At 37.9% G+C, this 25,472-nt stretch overlaps 1 non-coding gene across 1 annotated transcript; it reads left to right on the top strand.

Moving 5' to 3' along the window:
- The first annotated feature begins 4,548 nt into the window (after positions 1-4,548).
- Positions 4,549-4,654, top strand: LOC131149948 (small nucleolar RNA R71). The gene has a single exon (XR_009135339.1). It is a non-coding gene; the product is annotated as a small nucleolar RNA R71 (small nucleolar RNA).
- Positions 4,655-25,472: the final 20,818 nt, after the last annotated feature.

Here is a 25,472-nt window from a genome sequence, read left to right as displayed (position 1 = left end):
TCATGTCTTTATATGTCTTGGCATTTTCGTATGAAGCATTACAGAGTTCTTCCAACTCATTGAGTTGGAGATGACGATGAGTTCTTGTAGCATCTATATCAAACTTGAATTTCCTAATAGCCCAATATGCTTTGTGCTCTAACTTTATCGAAAGGTGACAAACTTTACTGTAGACCAAATGGTATGGGGGCATATCGATAGGAGTCTTCCAAACTATCCTATATGCCTAGAGAGCATCGTTTAACCGAAATGACCAGTCCTTTCTATTTGGTCTCACAGTTTTCTCCAAGATGGTCTTGATCTCATAGTTAGACACTTCCACTTGGCCACTAGTTTGGGGGTGGTATGGGGTGGTCACTTTATGAGTGATGGAATACTTCCAGAGGAGTGCCGCGAAGTAGCAATTGATAAAATGTTTGGCCCCATCACTAATTATGGCTCAAGGACAACCGAACTGATTAAAAAGCCCTAAGAAAATGAATGACCACGCAGTTGTCATTAGTTTTGGTTTCAGCTGCTTCAATCCACTTGGAAATGTAATCTACTGCAACGAGGACGTACATGCATCCCTGAGATGGAATAATAGACCCATAAATTCAATCCCCCATACATCAAAAAGCTCCACCACCAAAATGGGGCTTAAGGGCATCATGTCACGTCGGGAGATGGTCCCAGTTTGCTGGCACCGTGAGCATGATGTACAAAAATCGTGAGCATCCCTAAAGAGAGTAGGCCAGAAGAATCCAATTTGAAGTACTTTGGCTATAGTTCTCTTTCTGTCAAAGAGGTCGCCACATTTTAAAGTGTGGTAGAACTTTAAAATGTTGTGATGCTCACTTTCGGGAACACAACGCTTAATAATCGAATCGGGGCCTATTTTAAACATATTAGGATCTTCCCATATGTATTGGCGCACTTGGGACTTATTCCTCTCCTACTATGTCTAATCATAAGGAATAACACTCATGGCCAAGTAGTTGGCAATTGTAGCAAACCATGGGGGTTGAGAAGAAACGACAAAGAGCTGCTCGTCAGGAAAGGAATCTTTCACTGGAAAAGAATCAGAGGACCCCTCAATCAAGATGTGCGATAAATGATCTACGACATGGTTCTTCGTTCCCTTCCTATCCTGGATTTCATAATCAAACTCCTACAAAAGTAGGATCCACCTTATCAGTCTGGGTTTGGTCTCTTTCTTAGTGAGAAGGTATCGTAAGGTAGCGTGATCTGAGTACACAATGAGCTTGGATCCTATGAGATTAGAGTGGAATTTGTCTAAGGCAAAGATAATAGCTAAAAGCTCCTTTTCAGTAGTGGTGTAATTCAGTTGTGCTCCTTAAAGAGTCATGCTAGCATAGTAAATTGCATGAGGTAACTTGCCTACCCGTTGACCCTGCACAACCCTGACAGCGTAGTCCGATGTGTCACGCATGATTTCAAAAGGAAAGGGCCACTCAGGTGGTTGTATTATCAGAGTGGAGGAGAGCAGCATCCTTAGAGTTTCAAACGCACTAAGACAAGTTTCATCAAACTCAAATGGTGCATATTTCAGCAACAAGTTGGTCAATGGCTGATAAATTTTCCTAGTCTTTGATGAACCGCCGATAGAAACCAGCATGCCCCAAGAAGGACCTCACTTGTTTAATAGAAGTAGGAGGTAGGAGTTTAGAAATCAGCTCTACTTTTGCCCGATCTACTTCAATCCCTCTGGCAGAGGCAACATGGCCTAATACTATGCCCTCTACCATAAAATGACTCTTCTCCCAACTCAACACCAAATTTGTTTCTACGCATCTTGTAAGGACTTCAGATAGGTTGTCTAGACATACATCAAAAGAGAGCCCAAACACAGAGAAATCGTCCTTAAATACTTCAAAAAAATTCTCCACCATGTCAAAAAATATAGTGAGCATGCACCTTTGAAATGTTGCTGGGGTGTTACAAAGCCTAAAAGGCATCCTCCTATATGCAAAGGTCCCAAACGAATAGGTGAAGGTAGTCTTCTCCTGATCCTCCAAGTGGACTGCAACCTAATTGTACCCAGAATATCTGTCCAGGAAGTAATAGAAATTCTATCCTACTAGCCTTTCTAGTATTTGATCAATAAATGGTAATGGGAAGTGGTCCTTTCGAGTGAGGTTATTAAGTTTCCTATAGTCAATGTATGCCTGCCAACCGCTATTGACACGAGTGGCAATACCTTCACCTTTATCATTTTCAACAATAGTGATCTCGGATTTCTTCAGGACCACTTGCGTAGGGCTCACAAATTCACTATTAGATATAGGAAATATGATCCCCAGGCCTAAGAGTTTAACCACTTCCTTCATATTGGGGTTAAGTCTCTGTTGCATCTCATGGATGGGTTTAACATTTGACTCAAGATGAATCTGATGCATGCAAACAGACTGATCAATTCCCCTTAAGGTCCGCCGCTGACCAGCCTATGGCTCTTATATGTTTTCTTAGAACATGAATGAGCCTAAATTCCTGCAAACTATCCAGACTGGATGATATGATTACAGGCACGGTTTCTTAGGGACCTAAGAAAATGTACTTAAGAGAAGATGGCAGAGGCTTCAACTCGAGTATTGGAGGGACCTCAATAGAAGGATGTGCTGGAATACTAGAAAGGGTAGGAAGGCTCTTAAATTTTGCTTTCCAAGGTCTTCTTTCTGATGTAGAGGTCGACTCACTAGTAGCAGGACTTTGGGTACACGGATCCTCTAAACTTGTAGTAGGAGGTTGATCACGTAGAGGCTTCTTATCAAAGGAATCACTTGACGTAATTGGGGGTGTATCCTGCTTAACACCTTCATTGATCATGTTGACATCCTTGAAATGAAGTTCATCAGGTTGGTGTCATGGAGTGCAGAACACATTAAGCCAGAGTTGCATGTTGCCAAAGGAAATGTTCATGACACTTGTTCTACACTGAATGCAGGTAATAGCTGTGGCTAACAATGGTCGGCCCGAAAGGACTGGGCCTAATTGCTGCAATGGACCAATAGGTTCCATATCTAGGGCAAGGAAGTCAACAGGGTAAAAGAACTTGCCAACCTTGACTAAGATATCCTTTATAATACCCCAGGGTCTTTTTATAGATTGATCAGCAAAACGCAACGTGACTGGGGTTGGCTTCAAATCTCCTAAACTAGCACCCCAATAGACCGAGTAGGGTAGTATGTTCACACTTGCTCCCAAATCCAAAGGGGCCCTATTGATAGTGCACGCACCTACTATACGGGAGATAGTGGCAACACCGGGGTCCTTAAGCTTGAGAGGAGTAGAACCTAAACAAATTGAGCTTACGGTTTCAGTCTATTTGACTCCTTGATCTGGGTGCTTCGTTGATTTACGCTTTTGGGTGCACAACTCCTTGAGGAACTTTTTGTAGTTAGGCATTTGTTTGATAACATCTAAGAGAAGAAGGTTGTTCTTTGATTTTCTAAAGGTGTTCATCATAGAATCTTCAACTTTTACCTTCTTAGATTTTGAACTTTCCTGTAGGATAGCAAGATATGGTACTGGAGGGGCAAATGGTGACAATCTTTCTTTAGTGGAGGTTGTGGAAGCTTTGGGATTGCTCACCGAGTTAAAGGAGTATAATTCATCGTCAAGTTCTACCCCTATCATCTTCTTACCCTTACCCATGCTTAACTTCCCTTCTACCTTCTTGTTTACCTCCCCACTATTTCGCAAAGTGGTTACTGCTTGGGCCTGTTCATGACACGATGATGGTCCATCGTATGGTTCTCTCAGATGTATGAGAAGCTAATTTGACATCTTACTTTCATTTTTGCGATTCACTGAAAGAGTTAGTTGCCCTATAGATGCTTCTATTTTGGCAATAGATTGAGAGAGAGAGTAAAGCAATTTCTTGTCCACCTGGTTATCAATCTTAATGCCCTTTAGCACTTTTAGCACTGTTTCTTGAAAAGTTTGATCATATTTAGGTTGAGAAACTGGTTTCTAATGAGGAGATGGTTAAAGGGTGGCCATGGAAAGATTTTGAGAGTTTTGGAACGCATGTGAAGATGTTGCATTATGTGATATTTGAGGCCTTTGATTGTGAAATCTCAGAGCTTGTGGCCTCTAGGAGAAGTTGAGATGCTGGCCTCCAGGAGAAGTTGAGTTGCTTTTACTTCCTCCTACACAAGTTCAGGCTAGGATGGCGCATGTGGGCAGTTGTAATACGAATGGAAGGATCAAAGAAGATTGCACACACCTTTACACAAGCCTATAGTTGTTGTGGTAGCCTTAGGGACAAGCATTGATCTAACTTTTTAGATATGCCGTGTAAAGTGGGTCCTAAGTTGTGGTCTGAGGTTAATTCATAAACTCCCTTGGGGTTTGAAAGCGGATGGATTTGGGGGTCTACGAGTAGTGACCATGTGCTAATAAGAGTTTTCAATCAAGTTCTCAAAAAGAACCCAAACCTCATTTTTATGCTTGGTGAGGAAAGTACTTCTGCACGATGCATCAACCATCAACCTATCTTTCTCGGCTAATCTTTCGTAAAAGGTTTGAACTAATTACCACTTAGGGATCTGATGATGTGGGCATTTATGGAGTAGATCCCTAAAGCATTCCCAAGTCTTGAAAAAGAGTTCCCCATCCATCTGTGGGAAGCTCGTGATGGCTCTCTGAAGCTGGTTCGTCTTCCCAATTGAGAAGTACTTTTTCAATAATTCATGTTGCATAGTGGCCTAGTTGGCCACCAAATTTGGTTCTAAGGATATCAGCCAAAATTTGGCCTTATCCTTCAGAGAGAACGAAAAATGCCTAAGACGGAGAGTGTCATCACTAAAATTAGGTATATGGATGGTGGAGCAAATTTCCAAGAATTCATCTAAATGTTGGTAAGGATTTTCTGTAGAATTCCCATGAAAGTTGGGCAGCATCGAGATGATAGAAGTCTTAATCTAGAATTGCGCAGCCTGGACACATGGGAACCGAATGTAAGACGACGAGGTGTATGCATTAGGTACAAAGTAGTCCCTAAGTGGCCGAAGGAGCTGCTCCTCTACCACAGGTGGATAAGGAGCTCAGGGCTTCGAGATTTGTTCAGAGGGAACCAGTGGTCGTTCAACCATGCATTTTAGTTCAGACGACTCAGCAATCTCAGGAATAGGGGTAGGTTTCCTAGAGGATCTTAGGGATTTCTTAGTCTCGGGGTCTAGGGGCACTATCTCAGGATCCAAAGAACGCAAACCAAACATACACACTTGATACACACATATTTAAGACTTCAAAATCAGCAAACAAAAAGTAAAAAGGAAGTAAATAAAAAAAAACAAAGAAAAAATATCCTAAAATTGAAGTTGGCTTATAACCGTAGCTAAGTCCTAGGAAACGGCACCAAAATTTGGTAGGCTCACCAAGGCTTGGGTCCCTAACTATCAAAAATAATATTTATAAAACCTAACATAATCCCAAGTTCAGTAAAAAGTGGGGAAGTTGGGTGTCGATCCTAAGAGACTTAAAGCGTAGTTATCAAACCACTTCCAAATTAATCTATTATAGCCTTGTGTAAAAGAAAAGTAAAAGATGATATTTTTCAGGATATTTTCTGTTAACTACTAGAAAACATGAAAATAAAAGCATGTAAATCTAACTTAACTCTACTTCTACAAAGCAATGCTTAATCATGAATAACACCTAGGATGTTGTTTGCGTAATCTAAGTTCAGTGAGTTTACCGCATTAAACTAACCAGAATCTGGCTAAACAATCCAAGGAGTCGTTTGATGGCATAGAGTAGTAAGGGTGCACAACCCGTCTAGAGCACGATTAGGAACCAGAGTATACTCTATCACAATGATCACAAGAACCTCTGTGGGAGATTGTTGCCTAATACGTGTACCTGACTGAAGCTATAGAAGTGCTTATCCTCTCAACCAAACACTCATCATAGCCAAGTGATAAAGGAAAGCATTTAAATGAAAACGGTAAAGAGAAAGCATGTAAAAGATCATCCCTTTAGTATTCAAAACGTCTGTCACTAACACCAGAAGGTACAAGATAATGATCATGTAATATACATGGAGATCACATGAACACCACCGGTTGTCACAAATCGCCAAGCATTTCATACACAAACCAAAACAGGAATTGAAATCTAATCTAACTAATCTACAATGGCTCTCAATAACATCTTAACTCTGTCACTTACCTAAAAGAGGCCAAAAAGGAATTCAGAGCACATTTTCAAAGCAATTATTTATAGGCTCTAGGGTTTACAAGGTTTGATTTTCAGTTTAGGAAATTTTGTAGCAAATCTCGCGCCGAAGATCGTTCCTCTCGACCAAGTTGTTCCTATGCTTCCTTTGTGCGCACCTTGATCTATCCTCCCTAGAAAGTTGGGATTTGAATCTTCAGCATTGTCGACTCAATCACACCATGGGGTCTTGATAGTCGAGTTGATGGTTGAGGCTTATAGGATCTCAAACTTCAGGTAATCTCAGGTACTCGATATAGTCGCCCTTCATGGTCTCTCTAGTCGAACACTTTGTTGAGGCTCTTAGTAATTTTGATCTCAATTCTAGCTAAGTATTTTGATGTGGTCACTCTAGAGAGTCATTTGGTCGAGGACTTGGTCAATCCTTGTAGCAATTCTTCCTCAGTATGAACCTGGGAACCTGTGAGTAAAGACTTAGTCGCCCACTTATGTTGCTAGTGTCACGACTTCGTCGAGCAGAGTCTTATTGTCCTTTGATGACTTGGAGCTTCAGAAGTTTGGCTAAGTATCTGATTTGAGCCTTGTGTGTCTCCAAATTCTCCTTTAGCTTCTCGTACACCTAGTTCCTCGGTCTTAACCTTTTTTCCCTGAAAAGACTAACAAACCTTGCATAGCTCTGAATAATGATAACTCTGAGTAATTACATAATAAAACCAGGATAAATGAAGGTAAATAAGGGTCTAAAATCATACATTTTAGGGACTCATCAATCATTTCATTTTCAATTTTTGAGAAACAATGCATTTTAAAAATATTTTCATTGGGCCCTTACTGTACTCGATGTAATCAGAGGCATTGGGGACAATGCCAGGGTAGGGGTGTTGTGTGCTATAGGTGTGGCAAGTATGGTCATATAGCTTGAGATTGTTGGGGGCTACTGATCAATGCATCAACGATTGATCAGAACCAGTGGAACAATCAAGCACCTCGGGGCGGTCCGATGCGTGTCTACACACATATCCCGACTGAGGCAAACATTGCTAGAGGCGCAAGTAATGTGCTTATGTTTGAAATAAGCGAGAGTTTCATTTGATTCTAAGTGATGTTGTTGTTCACATGTTAGAGTATATTGAAATGTGTGAAATGTAGTCAGTTAATAAACTTCTAAGTTCATGAAAAATGATTGGTTAGCAAATTTTGAGGGCTAAATTTCTATAAGGAGGGGAGAATGTAGTAACCCGAACCAAGAAAATAAAAGAAATAAATAAAAAGGAAAGAGAAGAAAAGAAAATTGAAGGAAAGGGGTTTCTCTAGGACCAAATCGTTGACGTCTTGGTGGGACTCAAAAAAACCATCGACGATTTTCTTGCAGGGCAAACTATCGAGAGCATACAATGGCGTTTTTGGTTTGGCAAGTGGCCAAATCATCGACGATTTTGTGCGGGGCCAAAGTCCATAAGTTAATTTGTTAGGTTTTATTTTCATTTCTAATTCACCCACTCTCTCTCTCTAAAAGCTAGAGTTTGGGGGCTCTTTCTCTCTCATCTTTCTCTCTCTCTCTCTCTCCTTTAAGCCTCCCGGAACACTCTCAGGTGCTCCACAATCCTCTCAACCTCCTCTCGGCTAAGCGGCTAGGTTTTGGGGTTTTGGAAAGTTTTAGGAATATCTTCAAGGAACGGGTAAAGGGAATGAACTATGCCAGATTTTTATTAAGTTTGAACTGGTTAAATTTGAGTATATGAGCCCGTGTATATATATGCTTTTCTAAATGGATTAGGCAATTGAAATTGATGGTTTTTTTTATTATAATTTATATTTTGGGAAAAAACAATGTGAGTAGGGTATATTATCTATCAACAGTATATAACAGTATGGTTGACACTCAAATCGTGTGACATGAGATTAATTCTTCATAATATACTAGTTATGAGTCACTGTGGTATCTAAGCTTGTGTATTTGGGTGATTGTGTGGTTATTCGTGTAATTCACAATATAACGTTGGCAGACTATGAGGAGATCGTTATATTGTCCATGATATAAATCACAATATTACATTGGCAAAACTTGAGGGGGTTGTTATATTGTCATTTATATAGATGGGGTAAAACGTGGCAGGGCAGGAGGTCGTTTTACTGATTTACCATGAATAAGTCAATGTGAAAGCGTAACATGTCTAAAGTGAAGTACGTGCTAAGAACGATAAGGAGGGATGGTCAGTACGTTGAGGGAACAATGGGGAGGGATGCCCTGAGAACCACTAAAAGTGAAATACAGAAGTAAAGTATTTGTGTATTGTTTACTATGGGCGTGAGTACGCGCAAGTGAATTGAATGTGTTATGAATATTGATGCATTCTAATATGATGTATGATACATGTATACATGGATCTCTAGGGTATAATTGATATTGAATGTGTGTGAGTATATGTATGTGAATTAAATTGCATGAATGTTTATGGCAAAGTAAGACTCCCTGCTTAAGGGCTTGTCGAGTAAAGTGAGTGCCCGATAAGTATCAGTTGTGGCCACACCCATATTAGAAGGGCAAAGTTCCAAATGGTGTCAGAGAAAAGGGGCATTACATGTTATGGGTTTTTAATCTCCCCAACCCTAGGGAACTCTCGCGTATGAATGTTTATGTATATGTGAGTACAGTCTGCATGTGTCTTCTCAGTTGATGTTGATTAACAAACAACTATATTTTGTATGTACTAAAACTCATCTGCCACACACTGCTATAATTTATTTCATCCTTACTAAGAAGTATCTCACCCCAATATATAACTAATTTTTCAGGACTTTCTGGTGATCGAGCTTAGCTTGCTCTGGGGCGGGATTTAGTTTTTGGTATTTGTGAGTGGTTGTAAGATATGAAGTATTTAAAAGTTATGTTTAATTCCTGGTTATGTAATATAAACTGAATGGATACACTTTTTGGGATGTATAGTATAGAACTCTGGTATTTTATTCGAGTTGGTTTAATAATTTTTCGCTGCGTGACTGATATTAATGGTATCAGAGATAGGCGAATGGAACACATAACACCCCAAGCCCCACTTGGCGGGTTCAGGGCGTTACAAGTGGTATCAGAGCTTTAGGTTGTTAAGTTCTGCAGACTCTAGGGTGGATTAATACCAAAGTAAAGATTCGAGTTAGGATGAGGATAGGAATGGGTAGATTAGAATACGGATAAGAAATTTGAGTTTTGTTTCGTAGCTTGGAGACAAAAATCCCTTGACAGACTTCTGTGATTTTATGAATTAGTTGACGGGTTCAGAAAACCACAGTAAATCCATCGACGGTGATGTTTTCAAGTGGTGATGTTTTCAAAAAGAAAGACTAGAACTTTAAATTAGAACTCAAAAGTTAGGTTGGTTAATTTATGGGGATAAGCCTTTGAAAGATAATTTTGGTAATTTAGGTGTTATGATTTGATGATTGAGGTCAATTGGGTGTTTGATGTTTAAATTGAGGATTTGAATGTTAAACTAGTTTCTTTGCTTTATAAATGTCCCAATTACGTTAAGATATGGAAATTCTAAACTCACCTCTGTCCTCTCTTCAGGACAGATCCCAGAGGTAAAGATGTGGACGCTGAAGGGGATAATGATTTAGGTGCTTCCAGCTGGGATAAGAGTGAAACCTCCAGATTGTTGTGAGGTTTAGCTCGACAAATAAGGGTAGAGATTAGGCGAGACCCCGAGGAACAGAACTGTCCACCTATGAACTAGGGCTATTCGATTGAGCAATTTACTCGCCTAAAACCCTCTACTTTTGCAGGAGGTACTGACCCAATCATGGCTGAAAGCTAGGTGTAGGATATGGAGAAATTACAGACAATACTAAGTTGCACTAAGGAGCATAAGATTCTCTTCACCACCTTCAAGCTGACAGGAGAGGCAGAGCAGTGGTGGCTAGCGGTGAAGTTGTTGGAGGAGCAGCGGGCAGTACCCAAAGTTATGACCTGAGGTCGTTTCAAGGAGGTCTTCTACGACTGGTATTTTCCCACTACCACAAGAGAGAAAAAGGTAGAGGAATTCCTGAACCTAACCTAGGGGGACCTCACTATGCAGCAATACGCTCCCAGGTTCATGGAGCTATCTCGATTCGCCCCCTATATGGTCCCAAATGAATACAGGAAAGCGCAGAGTTTTGAACGGGGCCTGAAACAGAAGATCCATGAGTAGGTGGCAGTCTTGCAAATACACAATTTCTCAAAGCTGGTGGATAAAGCCACCATAGCAGAGATGACTCTACAAAGAGGTGCAGATATGTCAGATCAGAAGAAGAGCTCCATGCCTTCTAGCTTCCATGCAGATGCCAGAGAGAGTTCTTGGAGGGGAGATGGCGATACTATGGGCCCGAGGCCAGATAGGGATGATCGAGGGCGTCGGGGTAATTCATCACACCTTTACTGCACTCACTGTAATCAGAGGCATTGAGGAGAGTGTCAGGATAGGTGTGTTATGTGCTATAGGTTCGGTAAGTATGGCCATATATCCTGATATTATCGGGGGCCACCGATCAATGTATCCACGACTAATCAAAACCAGGGGAACAATCAGGCACCTCGGGGCAGCCCGACGCGTGTCTACACACTTACCCCGACTGAGGCAGACATTGCTAGAAGCGCAGGTAACGTGTTTATATTTGGGATAAGTGAGAGCTTCATTTGATTCTAAGTGATGCAGTTGTTCACATGTTAGAGTACATTTAAATTTGTGAAATGTAGTTAGTTAATAAACTTCTAAGTTTGTGAAAAATGATTGGTTAGCAAATTTCGAGGACGAAATTTTTGTAAGGATGGGAGAATGTAGTAACCCGAACCAAGAAAATAAAACAAATAAATAATAAGGAGAGAGAAGAAAAGAAAAAGGAAGGAAAGAGGTTTTGCTAGGACCAAACCGTCGACGGTTTGGTGGGACTCAGAAAAACCGTCGACAGTTTTCTTGCAGAGCAAACTACCGAGAGCATATAAGGGTGTTTTTGATTTGGCACGTGGCCAAACCATTAACGATTTCAAAAAACCATCAACGGTTTCATGCGGCGGCAAAGTCCATAAGTTAAGTTGTTATGTTTTCTTTTCATTTCTAATCCACCCACTCTCTTTCTCTCTCTAAAACCTAGGGTTTAGGGGCTCTTTCTCTCTCATCTCTCTCTTCTCTAAGCCTCCAGGAACACTCTTGGGTGCTCCACGATCCTCTTTCCCTCCTCCCAGCACGTAGGTCGTCCATCCTCGACAGATTTAAGTGGCTAGGTTTTGGGGTTTTGGAAAGTTTTAGGCAGATCTTCAAGAAATAGGTAAGGGGAATGAACTATACCAGCTTTTTTATTAAGTTTGAACCAGTTAAATTCGAGTATATGAGCCTCTATATATATGTATGATTTTCTGAATGGATTAGGCAATTGAAATTGATTGTTTTTTATTATAATTTATATTTGGGGAAAAACCAATGTGAGTAGGGTATATTAGGGTATATTATCTATCAACCTTATATAGCAGTATGGTTGACACTCAAACCATGTGGCATGAGATTAATTCTTCATAATATATTGGTTGTGAGTCACTGTGGCATCTAAGCTTGTGTATTTGGGTGATTGTGTGGTTATTCGCGTAATTTACAATATAATGTTGGCAAGCTATGAGGAGATCATTATTTTGTCCATGATATAAATTGCAATATAACATTGGCAAGACTTAAGGAGGTCGTTATATTGTCATTTATATAAATGGAGTAAAACGTGGCAGGGCAGGAGGTCGTTTTACTGATTTACCACGAATAGGTCAATGTAAAAGTGTAGCATGTCTGAAGGGAAGTACGTGCTGAGAACGATGGCAAGGGATGCTCATTACGTAGAGGGAACAATGGGGAGGGATGCCCTGAGAACCACCGAAAGTGAAATGCAGAAGTGAAGTATTTGTGTATTGTTTACTGTGGGTGTGAGTACGAGCAGGTGAATTGAATGTGTTGTGAATATTGATGTGTTCTAATATGATGTATGATACGTGTATACATGGATCTCAAGGGTATGATTGATATTGAATGTGTGTGAGTACATGTATGTGAATTAAATTGCATGAATGTTTATGGTGAAGTAAGACTCTCTGTCTGAGGGCTTATTGAGTAAGGTGAGTAACCTGATAAGCATCAATTGTGGCCACACCCATATAAAAAGGGCAAAGTTACAAACGGTACCAGGGCAAAGGGGTGTTACATGTTATGGGCTTGTAATCTCCCCAATCCTCGAGAACTCTCACGTACGAATGTTTATTCATATGTGAGTACGGTTTGCATGTGTCTTCTCAGTTGATGTTGATTAACAAATAACTATATTTTGTATTTACTAAAACTCATCTGCCACACACTGTTATAATTTATTCCATCCTTACTGAAAAGTGTCTCACCCCAATATACAACTCATTTTTTAGGACCTTCTGGCAATCGAGCTTAGCTAGCTCCGGGGCAGGGTTTAGTTTTTTGTAATTGTGAGTGGTTGTAAGATATGAAGTATTGAAAAGTTATGTATAACTCTTGGTTATGTAATATAAACTGAATGGATACACTTTTTGGGATCTATAGTATAGAACTCTGGTATTTTATTTGAGGTAGTTTAATAATTTTTCGCTGTGTGACTGATGTTAATGGTATTAGAGATAGGTGAGTGGAGGTGAATGGAACACATAACACCTTGGGCCCTACTTGGTGGGTTTGGGGCTTAACATGAGTTGTACACATTGAAATACTATATGCACTCTCATATGATGTTAAAATGAAGCTCCGTAGAGTTTATAAAAAATCCTCTTAAAATATTTTTCAAGTAAAACAATGAGCGTTTATGGAAAATGATTTTTCTTTTCTGAAATGACCTTTAATTAAAATTCAAATATTAAGAGGCTTCCAAGCAAAGTATATGAAAATGAATACATGCTCTAGCCTTTTCTCAAGAAGCTTTTCAAGCCAATATTTATCAAGGAATATGTGCTCAAAGCTATCTTGAATACCCCCAAAAGCTTTCTCCAAAAATATTTTCAATTAAAAGAATATGAGAGAAACTAGGATTTTCTTTAAAATGATTTATTACAAAAGGAGATGTCTCTCAAGCAAGTATATATGAAAATGATATATGCTCAATGCTCTCTCTTGCATAACCCAAAGAAATTCTCCAACAAATATATTTCAAGAAGAGAGTAAGAGAATATTAGGGTTTTCTTTAAAATGATTGACCTCTGTAAAAAAAAAAAAAAAAACCCAAGAAGGCATGTAAGCAAAATATATGAGCAAGAATATTGGCTCAAGCCTTCAAGACATTTTTCGAAAGAAATTTCTCCAAAAAGAATTTTCTAAATAAAAGAGTTTGGGAGAAATTTAATCTTTGAACAGCAATAAAAGGTCCTTAAGCAATATACCTATGAATGAGAGTATATGATTAAACCTTTCTAAAAAAGACCCCCAAAATATTTTCATCCAAAATGATTTTTCAAAATAAATGGGTAGGAAAAATTCGAACCTTGATTTTCAAAACAATGAGGAGGCTTTCAAGCTATATATTATGATCACGAATATAAGCTCAAGCCCTCCAAGTTTTATTAAAAAGTTTTCGCCCCGAAGGATATTTTCAAATAAAAGAGTGTGGGAAGTTTACCTTTGAGAAGCATGGAAAAATGAACAAGGCCTTCAAGCAATGTGAATATACCCAAGCCTCTTCAAATAAAACCCACAAGAATATTTTCCCCACAAATGATTTTTAAATGAGAGAAGAGTAGGAGAAAATGGAAATTTAATGCTCAAATGGGGTATAAACATGTGAGAGAATCAAAGAAGGATTGAAAACAAGTTTAGTATGATTCTTTAACATTTTTCAAGTCTCTAAGGCTTGTATTTATAGGCAAAAACTTAAACTATCTGTTATATGGCCATTAGGGAATAAAGAAATGACTTTATTTTGAAAACTAGCCATTTTATGCCCGTTTGAGCATTCTTACACTGTACAAAAACGTTGACGATTTTTATGGGCTTTCCCAAACCGTTACCTATTTTTTCCTAAAAGTATTTAGTAACACCTTCTAGTATTTTTATACAACCCCAAATTTAATGTTCTGTGTATCATCTAAATGTTAAGAGAAAAATCCCACAAGTTTCATGTTAGACACTTTTTAAGATAAGGAGTGTTTGATTGTAATGACCTGAAGAATAATAACATTTAAATAATAGAGAGGAAGGGAAATGGAAATAGAAACAGAAGGAGGCAGCAGACTTCGTCGACAAAGTTGCACTTTGGGAGAAATAACTAAGGAAAATTTACTAGGTCCTCATTGACAAACACAGGGGATTCGTCGACGAGGGTACAAGAGGGCCTCGTCCACGAAGACGAGTTTCGTTGACGAGAAGTTACCGAGAGAGGGTTTTGGGGAAATTCTGAAATTCGTTGATGAAGGTGCAGATTCATCGATGAACTTTCTACAGGGCTCGTCGACGAGGTGACGTGTCTCGTCGACGAATCCAACCCTATAAATAGCAAAAACCTGGATTAAAATGCATAAAATTAAGGAAAATCGTACTCTCCCCCCCCCCTTCGGTTTCTCTCTCCTCTCTCTTCGATTTTGGCTCCGTCGCTTGTCGGATCAACGATCTGAGGTCACCATGACGCTCTTGGAGACGTTCTCTCCAAATCTGTTGGAGCGGATCGTTGGTGGAAGCTAGTCTAAAATCATTCCTGAGTTGAGATAAGGCTTTTTATGTCAAATTTGGTCTTACTGTAGTTATAGGAAATGATATTCACGTGAAAATATCGAAGTTTAGTTCTACGAGTTATTGTTTTCAAGGAGTTGAACGGGGAACCTTGCGAGTGTAGGACAAGAAATTTTAGGGGGTTTCTTTCAGTGCCAGGTAAGGGAATAAACTAAAACAGTTATTTTCAATGCAAATTATTATTATTTATTAGTAAATTAATTTTCAGAAAAGCATGTATTATATCAGTATATAACGAAGGAAATGTACATTTGGGAAAATACTGCTATTATGTTGAAATGTATGTATATTTATGAGATGCCATAAATTATGATTTTAGAATATAAAGTATGGTTTTATACAGCAAATGCGTGGCATAAATATTCCTTTATGTGAGAAGTATTATGATATGATAATGTTATGAATGAAGCATGTTTTCAGGAATATGAAATATTATAGTACAAAATGATGTTTAAAATACATGATAATTGATTTATTATTTAGAATGATATGTATGAGATATTCGGCGTAAGGCTGATTGACAGCCGACACGAGGCCGTGTTTACGTATGATTTCGGCGCGAGGCTGTATTTATTAAATGTTTAGCGCAAGGCCGTATTTATGAAATGTTCAGCACGAGGCTGTATTTATGAAATTATTGCTATCAATCCATTTATGTTAAACGCTATATTATCATGTATTATATATTATCAGAACCCGGATGTTAGTTTAGTTCAATTCAGGAGCACGGTACCATAGTTATAGATCAGATATCCATGATCAGATTGGTACTAACCACCCCACGAGGGGGTGGGAGATGGATAGTCGATGTGGCTTGCAGTGTAGAGTGTAAACATCTACCTGGTAGTTCGGACCAGGGTGTGGCAGGCCCATCGTACTTACAGACATTTTTTACTCGGCAGTGGTCGGCTAGCTATTGTCGGGTCCCGCCTTCGGGCTGCACAACCCATCATGGAGGCTAATACATGACACCGGCTAGCTATTCATCCTGGGTATGTTTTCAGTATTAATAGCTATACCAGATAGTTATGATTAGTATGATGTATTAGAAATATGAAAGTATACATTTTTACAATTATTAAATGATGAATGTTTTCTGGTATGAAGACTGTACTGTATATCTACATTATCATTAAGTATTCATGTTGCCACACAACTGTATTTAGTTTATTTTAGCTTACTGAGAAGTGTCTCACCTACGAACATTAAATGATTTCCAGGAAACCTAGAAGGACCGACGGGTTGTGGCCGCCATTGAGTTTATAGAGTTACCCTGATAGAAAGGTAAGTGTTGTGCTAGGATCAATGGTTTTTGTTGTAGGATCCTAGGAAATACTTTTTGGTGTTTTTGGGTATTTTGGAGATTATATATAAATACAGAACGTGATGGATTATAATTAACTTTGGCATTATTATTTATTTTATGGTTTTGAAAATGTGATTTATACTTACTGCTGCTTAGGTTTCCTCTGAGAATGACAGGTGACCTCGTTACCCACAGGTTCGGGTTGACCATTATATTTATTATGTTTCACTTTATATTAAGATAAGCAGGTTTTTACATTAATAGTGAAAAGTGCTCATTAATGCGACAGAAGAAACATGAAGGGTTTTTTTTTTTTTAAAGAAACTTGTTTTGGAAAAATGTTTTCATAAAAGTTTCAAGCCCCTAAGGTCAATCTAAGGTCGTACAAGAGCTTTAATTCAGATCATATAAAGCATGCATGCACATCCAACCCTAATTCCTATTACAACCCAAAAATAAATAAAATCTTCATGCTTCTGCTCCTTAATGCGCCATGGAATACACCAAGGATGTGTTCGTTTAGGTACTTCTCGGCTTCCATTTCTCATCTGTCATATGTGCTTATAAAATAAACATATTCATATACTTAGCAAACATATGAGATACTGTCGTTTGTCATTATCAAAACAGGGATAGGACTTAAAAAGTCAACAGTGGACGTAGGCTATTGTCGAACCACGTAAATCTTGTGTGTTCTAGTTGTGTATTTGATTATTCTTATCATTGTTTGATTGCTTCTTGGGTATATTTCATCATTGATTGCTTGAATTAGGTTGTTGATTGATTCGTGTATGATTGTGTGCTTCCACTACACATGTTCAAGTTGAACGAACATCAACAAGTGGTATTAGAGCTATTGATTCTACAATGGTTTGGGCCTCTTTGATTAAGTTTCATACGAACAAATTCAATGGAGTTGGTAATTTCAGGCTTTGGTAATGAAGGGTGAAGGATTTGCTAGTGTAGCAGGGGATGGTAAAGGCGTTATACGGAAAGAAGTTGGATGACATGAACAACGCAAGTTGGAAGGAGCTTGAAATAAAGGTGATTTCCATGATCAGGTTTTGTCTGGTCGATGTCGCATTGTATCACATCATAGATGAGGACTCACTGATGACGGTTTAGCTGAAACTGGAGCACTGATACATATCCAAGTCGATTTCAAACAAGTTGTATCTTAAACAAGAGCTTTATTGGCTTAAGATGGCGGAGGGATCAGACTTGACTTAGCACCTTAGCACATCAACACATTTAATCAAATCATTAGTGATCTGGGGTGAGTTGATGTGAAGTTCAAGGAGGAGGACAAGGCGTCGATGCTGCTGAATTTCCTACCTACGCTGCCAACATACAAAAATCTGGTTACGACGTTGACTTAGGGGAAAGAAACCCTAGAGTTGGAGGACATCAAGAGTGCGTTGCTAAGGTTCCACCAAAGGAAAAAGACCTGTAATGAGGGTTCACATGGTGAAGGGCTCGTGACAAAGGGTAATCAAGATCATGGGAGAGGCAAATTATGGAGTGAACCGAGTGGTAGTAAAACTCAGTCAAGGAGGAAGAAGGATGTTCATTGTTTTAAGTGTGGAAAACTAGGGCACTTAAAATCGGAATGTCCGGAGTTGGAGAAGGGAAAGGAAAAAGCTTAAAAGGGTTCATCAAAATCCTTGAATGTAGTTGAAGAAGGGGACTCGGGGAGCAGTGATGGTGAGATGCTTACTATTTCATCAGGTTCAAAATGTTTCACGGGTTCTTGGATCCTGAACACGAGACGTTCTTTTCATATTATGCCAAACAAAGTCTGGTTCACTGCTTACAGATTGGTGAGTACTGGTTCCGTTCTGATGGGAAACGGTGTAGTTTGAAAAGTTATCAAAATGGAGGATATCAGGATCAAGATGCATGAGAGTGTGGTAAAGACGTTATGTGGGGTAAATATGTACCCTATCTATGGAAGAACGTGATATCATTAGGTGCTTTGGATTGTGACAGGTATAGTTACGAGTCCAAAGGCTGGACGATAGTCAAGTGTGATGGCATATCGATGGTGATGAAGGGATAGAGAATAGCAGGGATTCTCTATGCACTGCAGGGTAACACAGTTGTAGGTGGAGCTACAACCGAGAGTTCTGAGTTAGGAAATATTGTTTTGTGTAATGTAACCACACACAAAACTATGGGTATTCTTAACTACATTGGTGTGGATGTTTGGGGACCGGTGAGGGCAGCATGACGGGTTGGACATGGGTATTTCATGAGGTTATTAGGAAAGTTCTGGGGGTATCTCATGCGGCACAAGTTGGAGATGTTTTCTAGGTATAACTTGCGGCTGAGGTGGAGTACTAGACTGGGACAGAGTTTCTCAGGTCAGATATTGGTTCTGAGTACATTGGTTTGCAAGAAGTTTTGTGAGTAAGGCATGATGTTTGCAGGGCTTGCAAGGGACTTGTTGGTAAAGTCAGTGAGTATGGCGTGTTTCTTGTTTAATCAATAGCCAAAGGAATCAGTAGATGGGAGAGTTGCAGGAGAGGCTTGGACTGGTTGTGAGGTAGATTTTGGAGGTCTAACTCTGCAAGTTTCTAGCGAGGTGGGATCTAGACTTGGTGTGATGTCTAAACGGTGCAACTTTTTGGTATATAAGAAAAGATGGGCTCAAGCTAGGTGATTCAATGGAAAATAGGGTAGCGATTGGTGGAGGCATGACTTCAGGTGTTAAAGCCATGGGACAACGTACTTAGGTAGATAAAGAGAAACGGGTGCCAAAAAGCTGTTATAGCAATAATGAGCATGTTGTGCAGGAGAAGTTGGAGACTCAACGCAGGAGTGCAGGGAGTTCTAACTCAGGAGACTTACAGTATCACAAGATAAACTGGAGTAGAAATGAGATTATGATGCAGGTGGAGTTTCAGACTCAGGGCAGGGATGACATTGGTCATAATGCAGGGAGTTCAAGCTCGGGAGACCAGTTGACTACAACGGGCTTAGAGACACTATCAAGTCACCGCCCTGGTGTGATCTGATCTCATATGAAACCATTACTACTAGGAAGGATCTTATAACCTTTTAGAAGGTAGTACACAACTAGAAGAAGGGTAGGTAGACAGGTGCCATATTGGAGGAGATAGAGGTATTGTATAAGAATCAGACATGGGGGTTGGTGGAGCTCCTAGAGGGGGATACAGAGATAGGATGCAAGTGGACAATAATTTTGTTGTTTTGTGTGAGTAACATGCCGATTGCTAGAGAGGTTTCGACTGAGGTAAATTAGTTGGGGACTCTATTGAGAAAGGAAGTTAACATGATGGTTGTGAGTGCTGTCAAGAGTGTTCATGGGTTGGAGATTCGTAAAAGTAAATTTACAAGGAGATTAGGATTATCTCAGGGTGACTTTGTAGCTGCAAGGAGATTGGTGTTATCTCAGGGTGGCTATATGGACAAAACTACATGTAGACTGTGGTCATCTCAAGGTGGTTTTGGGGATCAGGTAGTGGTGAGGTTTAGCATGGTTAGTGTTAAACCGGTCACCAGTACACCATTGGTGAATCTAAGTAAACAGTCTATCGCTTAGTACTCGAAGACGAATGGTGATGTTCAGGTTATGTCAAAGGTTTCCTACGTCGGTACAGTTGGGTACATCGAAAGGCAAGAGAGGGTTTTGTCAGTTGTGAGGTTCGTAGATGGAAACTACACAGGGAGCTTGGATGACAGGAGGCTTGCAACGGGGTATGTTGTGGAAGGCATAATTGTTGGAAGTCTAGGGTATAGTCTCAGGGTGCGTTGGTTACAACTAGAACGGAGTTCTTGGCAGAGGCTGCCAAGGTAGCATTTTGGAATTCAGAGGATCGTTCAAGGAGTTAGGTGCTCAACTAGGTGGAGTTCCTGTTACCACGGTCAAGTTCAAGTGTGGCTTTGACTTGGTTTACATCTCCAAGTGTTAGAGGGGATGTGGGTCCCAGTCTGCAGGCTTGGGTGGAGCAGCAATTATGCTTTCAGATTTCCAAGGTAGTGAATATTTGTCAAGGTGGAGATTGTTGAGGATGTGGCTCATATTCAGAGTGGATCACAAGTACCAGAGCGCGAGGGAAAAGGGACAGAAGCAAGGTGTTTTCTTCTGCTCCAAACCGTCGACGGTTTCGTCGGTGCGGATTACGTGATTTGAATTCAGGAGCTTGTAAATTAGGCTTATCTGAACGATTTTTCTTCGGGGGGATAACTATAGATGTAGTTTAGGTTTACAATAACTCTTTTATAGGCATTAGATGGTTTTATACACAATATTTGTAGCCCAAAAGTGTGAGCTTTGACATTGATCATAGTTGAAACCCAAGTACTGCTACTATGGATGTAGGCTATTACCGAACCACGTAAATATTGTGTGTTCTAGTTGTGTTTTTTATTCTTCTTATCATTGTTTGATTGCTTCTTGAGTATGTTTCATTGTCGAGTGCTTGCATTAGATTGTTGATTGATTCGTGTGTGATTATGTGCTTTCACTGCATGTGTTCAAGTTGAACGAACATCAACAAAAGCAACACAAGAAAACTCTGTCCATCATGGATTTCTTGTGCAAAAAAGGGTCACACATACTAAAATTCCACAAACTAATGTTTTATACCCATAACTAAAATATGGTGATCACTTACTATAAGACTCATAATTCCGCAATAATAACATATAATACTGACCTTATAACATTACGGACTCATGTGACAATGCTTCACTAGATAAAATATTGTAGGTCTCACATTACTTTATCTAGTGAGGCCTTATCAAGTGAATCCGTGATGTTACAAACTCATATCTTTAAAAGTTCCTAATTTTATACTTTCAAAATGTTTGACATTCGCTTAGCCTGAATCTAAAAATTATGCTGAGCCTATAAAATTCTAGCGCACGCAGTAGAACATACATAGCAAAATTAGAATGCGAAATCATGCTTCAGTCCAACTTGTAATTTTGCTGAGAACATGTACGTGGACGTATGAACAGCAATAATAAAGAGGGCAAGATCTAAGTGGATCCCTGAATTGCTGGACTCTCTTGGTCCGTAAGAACTAGCATATGCAGGATCTATCAATTATGTTGGTACTGTGCACGTAAATTAATGTAGATGATAATGATACACCCACCATCCCAATTATAGGTTTGGTTCACCTATCACTATTAATTCCTAGCATGGGTTTGGAGGCCATGTAGTTAGATTTGTCCCATGTACTTAAATAAATTCATTAATTTCCTTATATATATATATGATGCAGGGCCGGTTCTGCCTTTAGGCAATTGAGACGCCTGCCTAGGGCCTCCAAATTTTTTAGACCCCCAAATTTTTTCTTAATATAATAATATAGTTTTTGGGTCCCAAAATTTTTTTTAATTAAATAATATTAACATTATTTATCATACTCTATTCCCATAATTAGTGATTTTGCATCTCAAAAAGTTAGAAAAATTAATTTTAAATAAAAATAAAAATTAAACAAAATATTAAGGGTCATTGATTAAATCATTCGCCTAGAGTCCCATATTGTGAAGAGCCGGCCCTGATATGATGGTGTTCGAAATTCTTTTAAACACTCGATTAATTCACTGAGATGATAAGTTTAGTACTCCACTACTCTTCTCCACTCAAATATTAAAGTATTATTTTAAATAAAGAATTATAGTCCCAAAATTCAAATTCGCATATTTAATCAGAATTTATCATCTAAGGCTTAAGATATCTGTCATTGGGGGTGTTTTAATTGGTTAGAATTAGGATTGAAGTTTACAATGAATTTATCTTTTGTTCAAAGTTTATAGAATTCAAATTTTGGTTTAGATTTGAGTGTTATATGTGTATATAATGTGAAATTGTATTAAAACTCATTTAAATTCACATAAATTTAATTTGATACTAGAAATTGGTGAAATCAAACACAAGTAGAATAAGAATAATTTTTATAGGATGGAAGCAAAGAATTGGAATCAAAGCAATATATGATTTCCATTGATGTTTTTGTTGTAATAATCAAATTGATTTTACTAATATTTATAAAAAAAAAATTCTTTTCTTTTCTATCAAAAAAAATATCCATATATTTTTTTTTTTGAAAGGTAAAGAGATGAAAACTAGATAAAAAAAAGTAAATTATCCCTATTATTATATTTTATCAATAATAATACATATATACAAAATCAATGCATAAATATTTTATTTATTTCTATATATGTGTGTGTGTATATATATATATTGAGTAAAGTAGGAAGGAAAATAAAATATATGAAAAATTAATAAAAAATATCTTAATTTTATACATGATTAAGATTAATTTTTGAAAATGTTTAATCATATTGAAATAAATTCTTATTTTTAATATTATTTGATGCATTGAGAAAATACAATAAAAAATGTTTTTCCTTCTTATTTATTTTTCTTTTTTTTTTTCTTGTCCCCAACCAAAATCTTGCAGTCAAATAGACTCCTAAGGTCTCATTTGCAACTTCAAAAGATTAAGAAAGAGAACGAAAATACAAAGGGATTTAGTTTTTCATATTTGATAATCAAGAAAAGGGAGAAATAAAATAAATTGTATGGCAAATCAATGAGTAAAAATCTAGGGTCTGTTTGGTATCGTTTTATTTTTATGGTTTTTTTATCTAAATTTATGTATAATGAAAAAATAGACTATGATAATGGATTTATTTATGTTGCTTGATTTTTATTTTGATTCTTAATTTTTAGTTGTTTTGAAAAAAAAAATTAAAATTAAGGGGTTATTTGATATCATTGTCAAAAATTATGAAAAAAAAATTAAAAATAAAATTAAAAACCAAAATTGAAACCGAAACCAAATGCTCATTTTTGTTATTATAAATAAAGTAAGAAAAGTAAGAAATAATAAAAATTCAAAATACTAAAATAAAAATTATTATAATTATTTTACTTAATTATTATTTGGTATTATTGTCAAAAAATTACGAAAACAAAAACTAAACACCAAAACTAAGAACCAAAATATTTAAACTGAAAACCAAATGCTCGTTCTTGTTATTAAATTAAATAACAATTAAAAAATGAATAAAATAATAAAAGTAAAAATGATATAAATTTAAATATTAAAATAAAACATTATTATAATTATTTTATTTAATTATTATATTTCAAAACTCACTTCACAAGAACAATCTTATTCTACATAACAATTGAAAAATAGTAAAATTATTTTGCAAATGAATTTTATTATTATTATTTTATTTTTTTGCAAATTTGTAAACATATTTTTATTTATATTTTAGATTCACATGATAATTTTATTTTAATTTCAATTAAAAAGTAAGTTTGAATGATTAAATCTAAAAAGTTGATTTTGGGTATTAAAATATTCTAGTAACAAGTTGGCAAAACAACTGAAAACCAAAAAATTTGATTTTCAATTTTTTTTATACAAATAGCTGGAAACTAACAATAGAAATAGGAAACATGCATCATAAACAAATGTGTTTTTATAATTTGTATATCACTATAAAGAAAATGTTGGGGATGGGGCTCATATTTGAGTTGAACGCATGCACCCGGAAAGTATCGTGAAGCGAGAAACAAGAGCTGAGGGATAACCATCGACAGTTTGCACTGTAACTGTTGATGGTTTCAAGCAGAATGCAAGGGACTCCTCTCAGCTTCAAACCATCGATAGTTTGGCCTAAACCGTTGACGGTTTTGATTGGCGCACATCACATAATTCAATTCAAGATACCAATAAATTGGGTAGATCAAAGGTTTTCCCTTTAGGGATTGCTACAGGGATGGTTTAGATAGGAATCTAAGATTCCTATACACTTAGGGTTTGTATTTAATCAATGTTTTGTAACCCTAATTCTAAGCTGGACATCATTGATCGTGAGAATTAAAGTTTCTGCTCTTGTGGACGTAAGCAAATTGACGAACCACGTAAATCTTGTTTCTTTGATTGTTGCATTCGTTCTTCTCACTGCTGAGTGATTGTTTCTTTCCTATTGTTCATCATTGAGTGGTTGCACTGCTTGTTTATTGATTAATTTTTGAGTGTGTGAGGACTTCCGCTGCGTATTCTCAAACAACAAGTAGTATTAGAGTTATTGGTTCACAATGGCTGGGGTCTCTTTGATGAAGTTCAATGATAACAAATTTGATGGAATCAGGGTTCTCGGACTTTGGCAGAGGAGGGTGAAGGACTTGCTAGTGTAGTAAGGTATGGTGAAGGCTCCATACAAAAAGAAGTCGGATGATATGAATGACGCAAGTTGGAAGGAGCTAGAAGCAAAGGTTGTGTCCACTATCCAACATTGTCTAGTCGATGACGTGATGTATCACATCATAGATGAGGAATCGTCGGCTACAGTTTGGCTGAAACTTGAAAGTTGGTACATGTTCAAATTGTTATCTTAAGCAAAAACTTTATTAGCTTAAAATAACAAAGGGTTCATACCTGAATCAACACATCAATACATTTTATCAGATTATTAGTGATCTGAAGCGAGTTGATATAAAGTTCGAGGGAGAGGACAAAGCATTGATGCTGATGAATTCCCTACTAACGTCTCCTATATATGAGAACCTCGTTACGACGGTGACTTAGGGGAAAGAAACCTTGGAATTAAAGGACATCACAAGTACACTATCGGGGTTCCATCAGAGGAAGAAGGCCAGCGATGAGGGTTAATATGGTGAAGGGCTCATGGCGAAGGGGAATCAAGATCATGGGAGGAGCAACTTCTAGGGTGGATCGAGCAGCCATAAGGCTCAATCCAAATCCAGGAAGAGGTAGGACGTGCGGTGTTTTAAGTTCAGGAAAAAGGGGCACATAAAACCTGAGTATCCGAAAACGAAGAAGGGGGTTGCTGAAGCCAAATAAGGTTCATCAAAAATGGCGAATGTAGTAGAATAATAAGACTTTAGGAGTGGTGACGGTGATATGCTCTCTGTTTCATTGGGGTTGGATGAGTCCGCATATTCTTTGATCTTGGACTTAGCATGTTCTTATAATATGACACCCAATAAAGACTGATTCACTACGTACATATTGATTAAATATGGTTCCATTCTGATAGGGAACGATGTTGCGTGCAAAGTGGTCGGGATGCGGAATGTCAAAATCAACATATATAATGGTGTGGTGAGGATATTGTGTGATGTGAGGCCCATACCAAAGTTGAGGAAGAGTCTGATTTCGTTAGACGCCTTGGATTGTAACGGTTTTAGTTACAAATTTGAAGGTGGGGTA

This window comes from Malania oleifera, chromosome 2, assembly GCF_029873635.1.
Source record: "Malania oleifera isolate guangnan ecotype guangnan chromosome 2, ASM2987363v1, whole genome shotgun sequence".
Taxonomy (NCBI): domain Eukaryota; kingdom Viridiplantae; phylum Streptophyta; class Magnoliopsida; order Santalales; family Ximeniaceae; genus Malania; species Malania oleifera.
The sequence above is the reverse complement of the archived record's forward strand: the minus strand, read 5'-3'. Positions and strand labels throughout refer to the sequence as shown.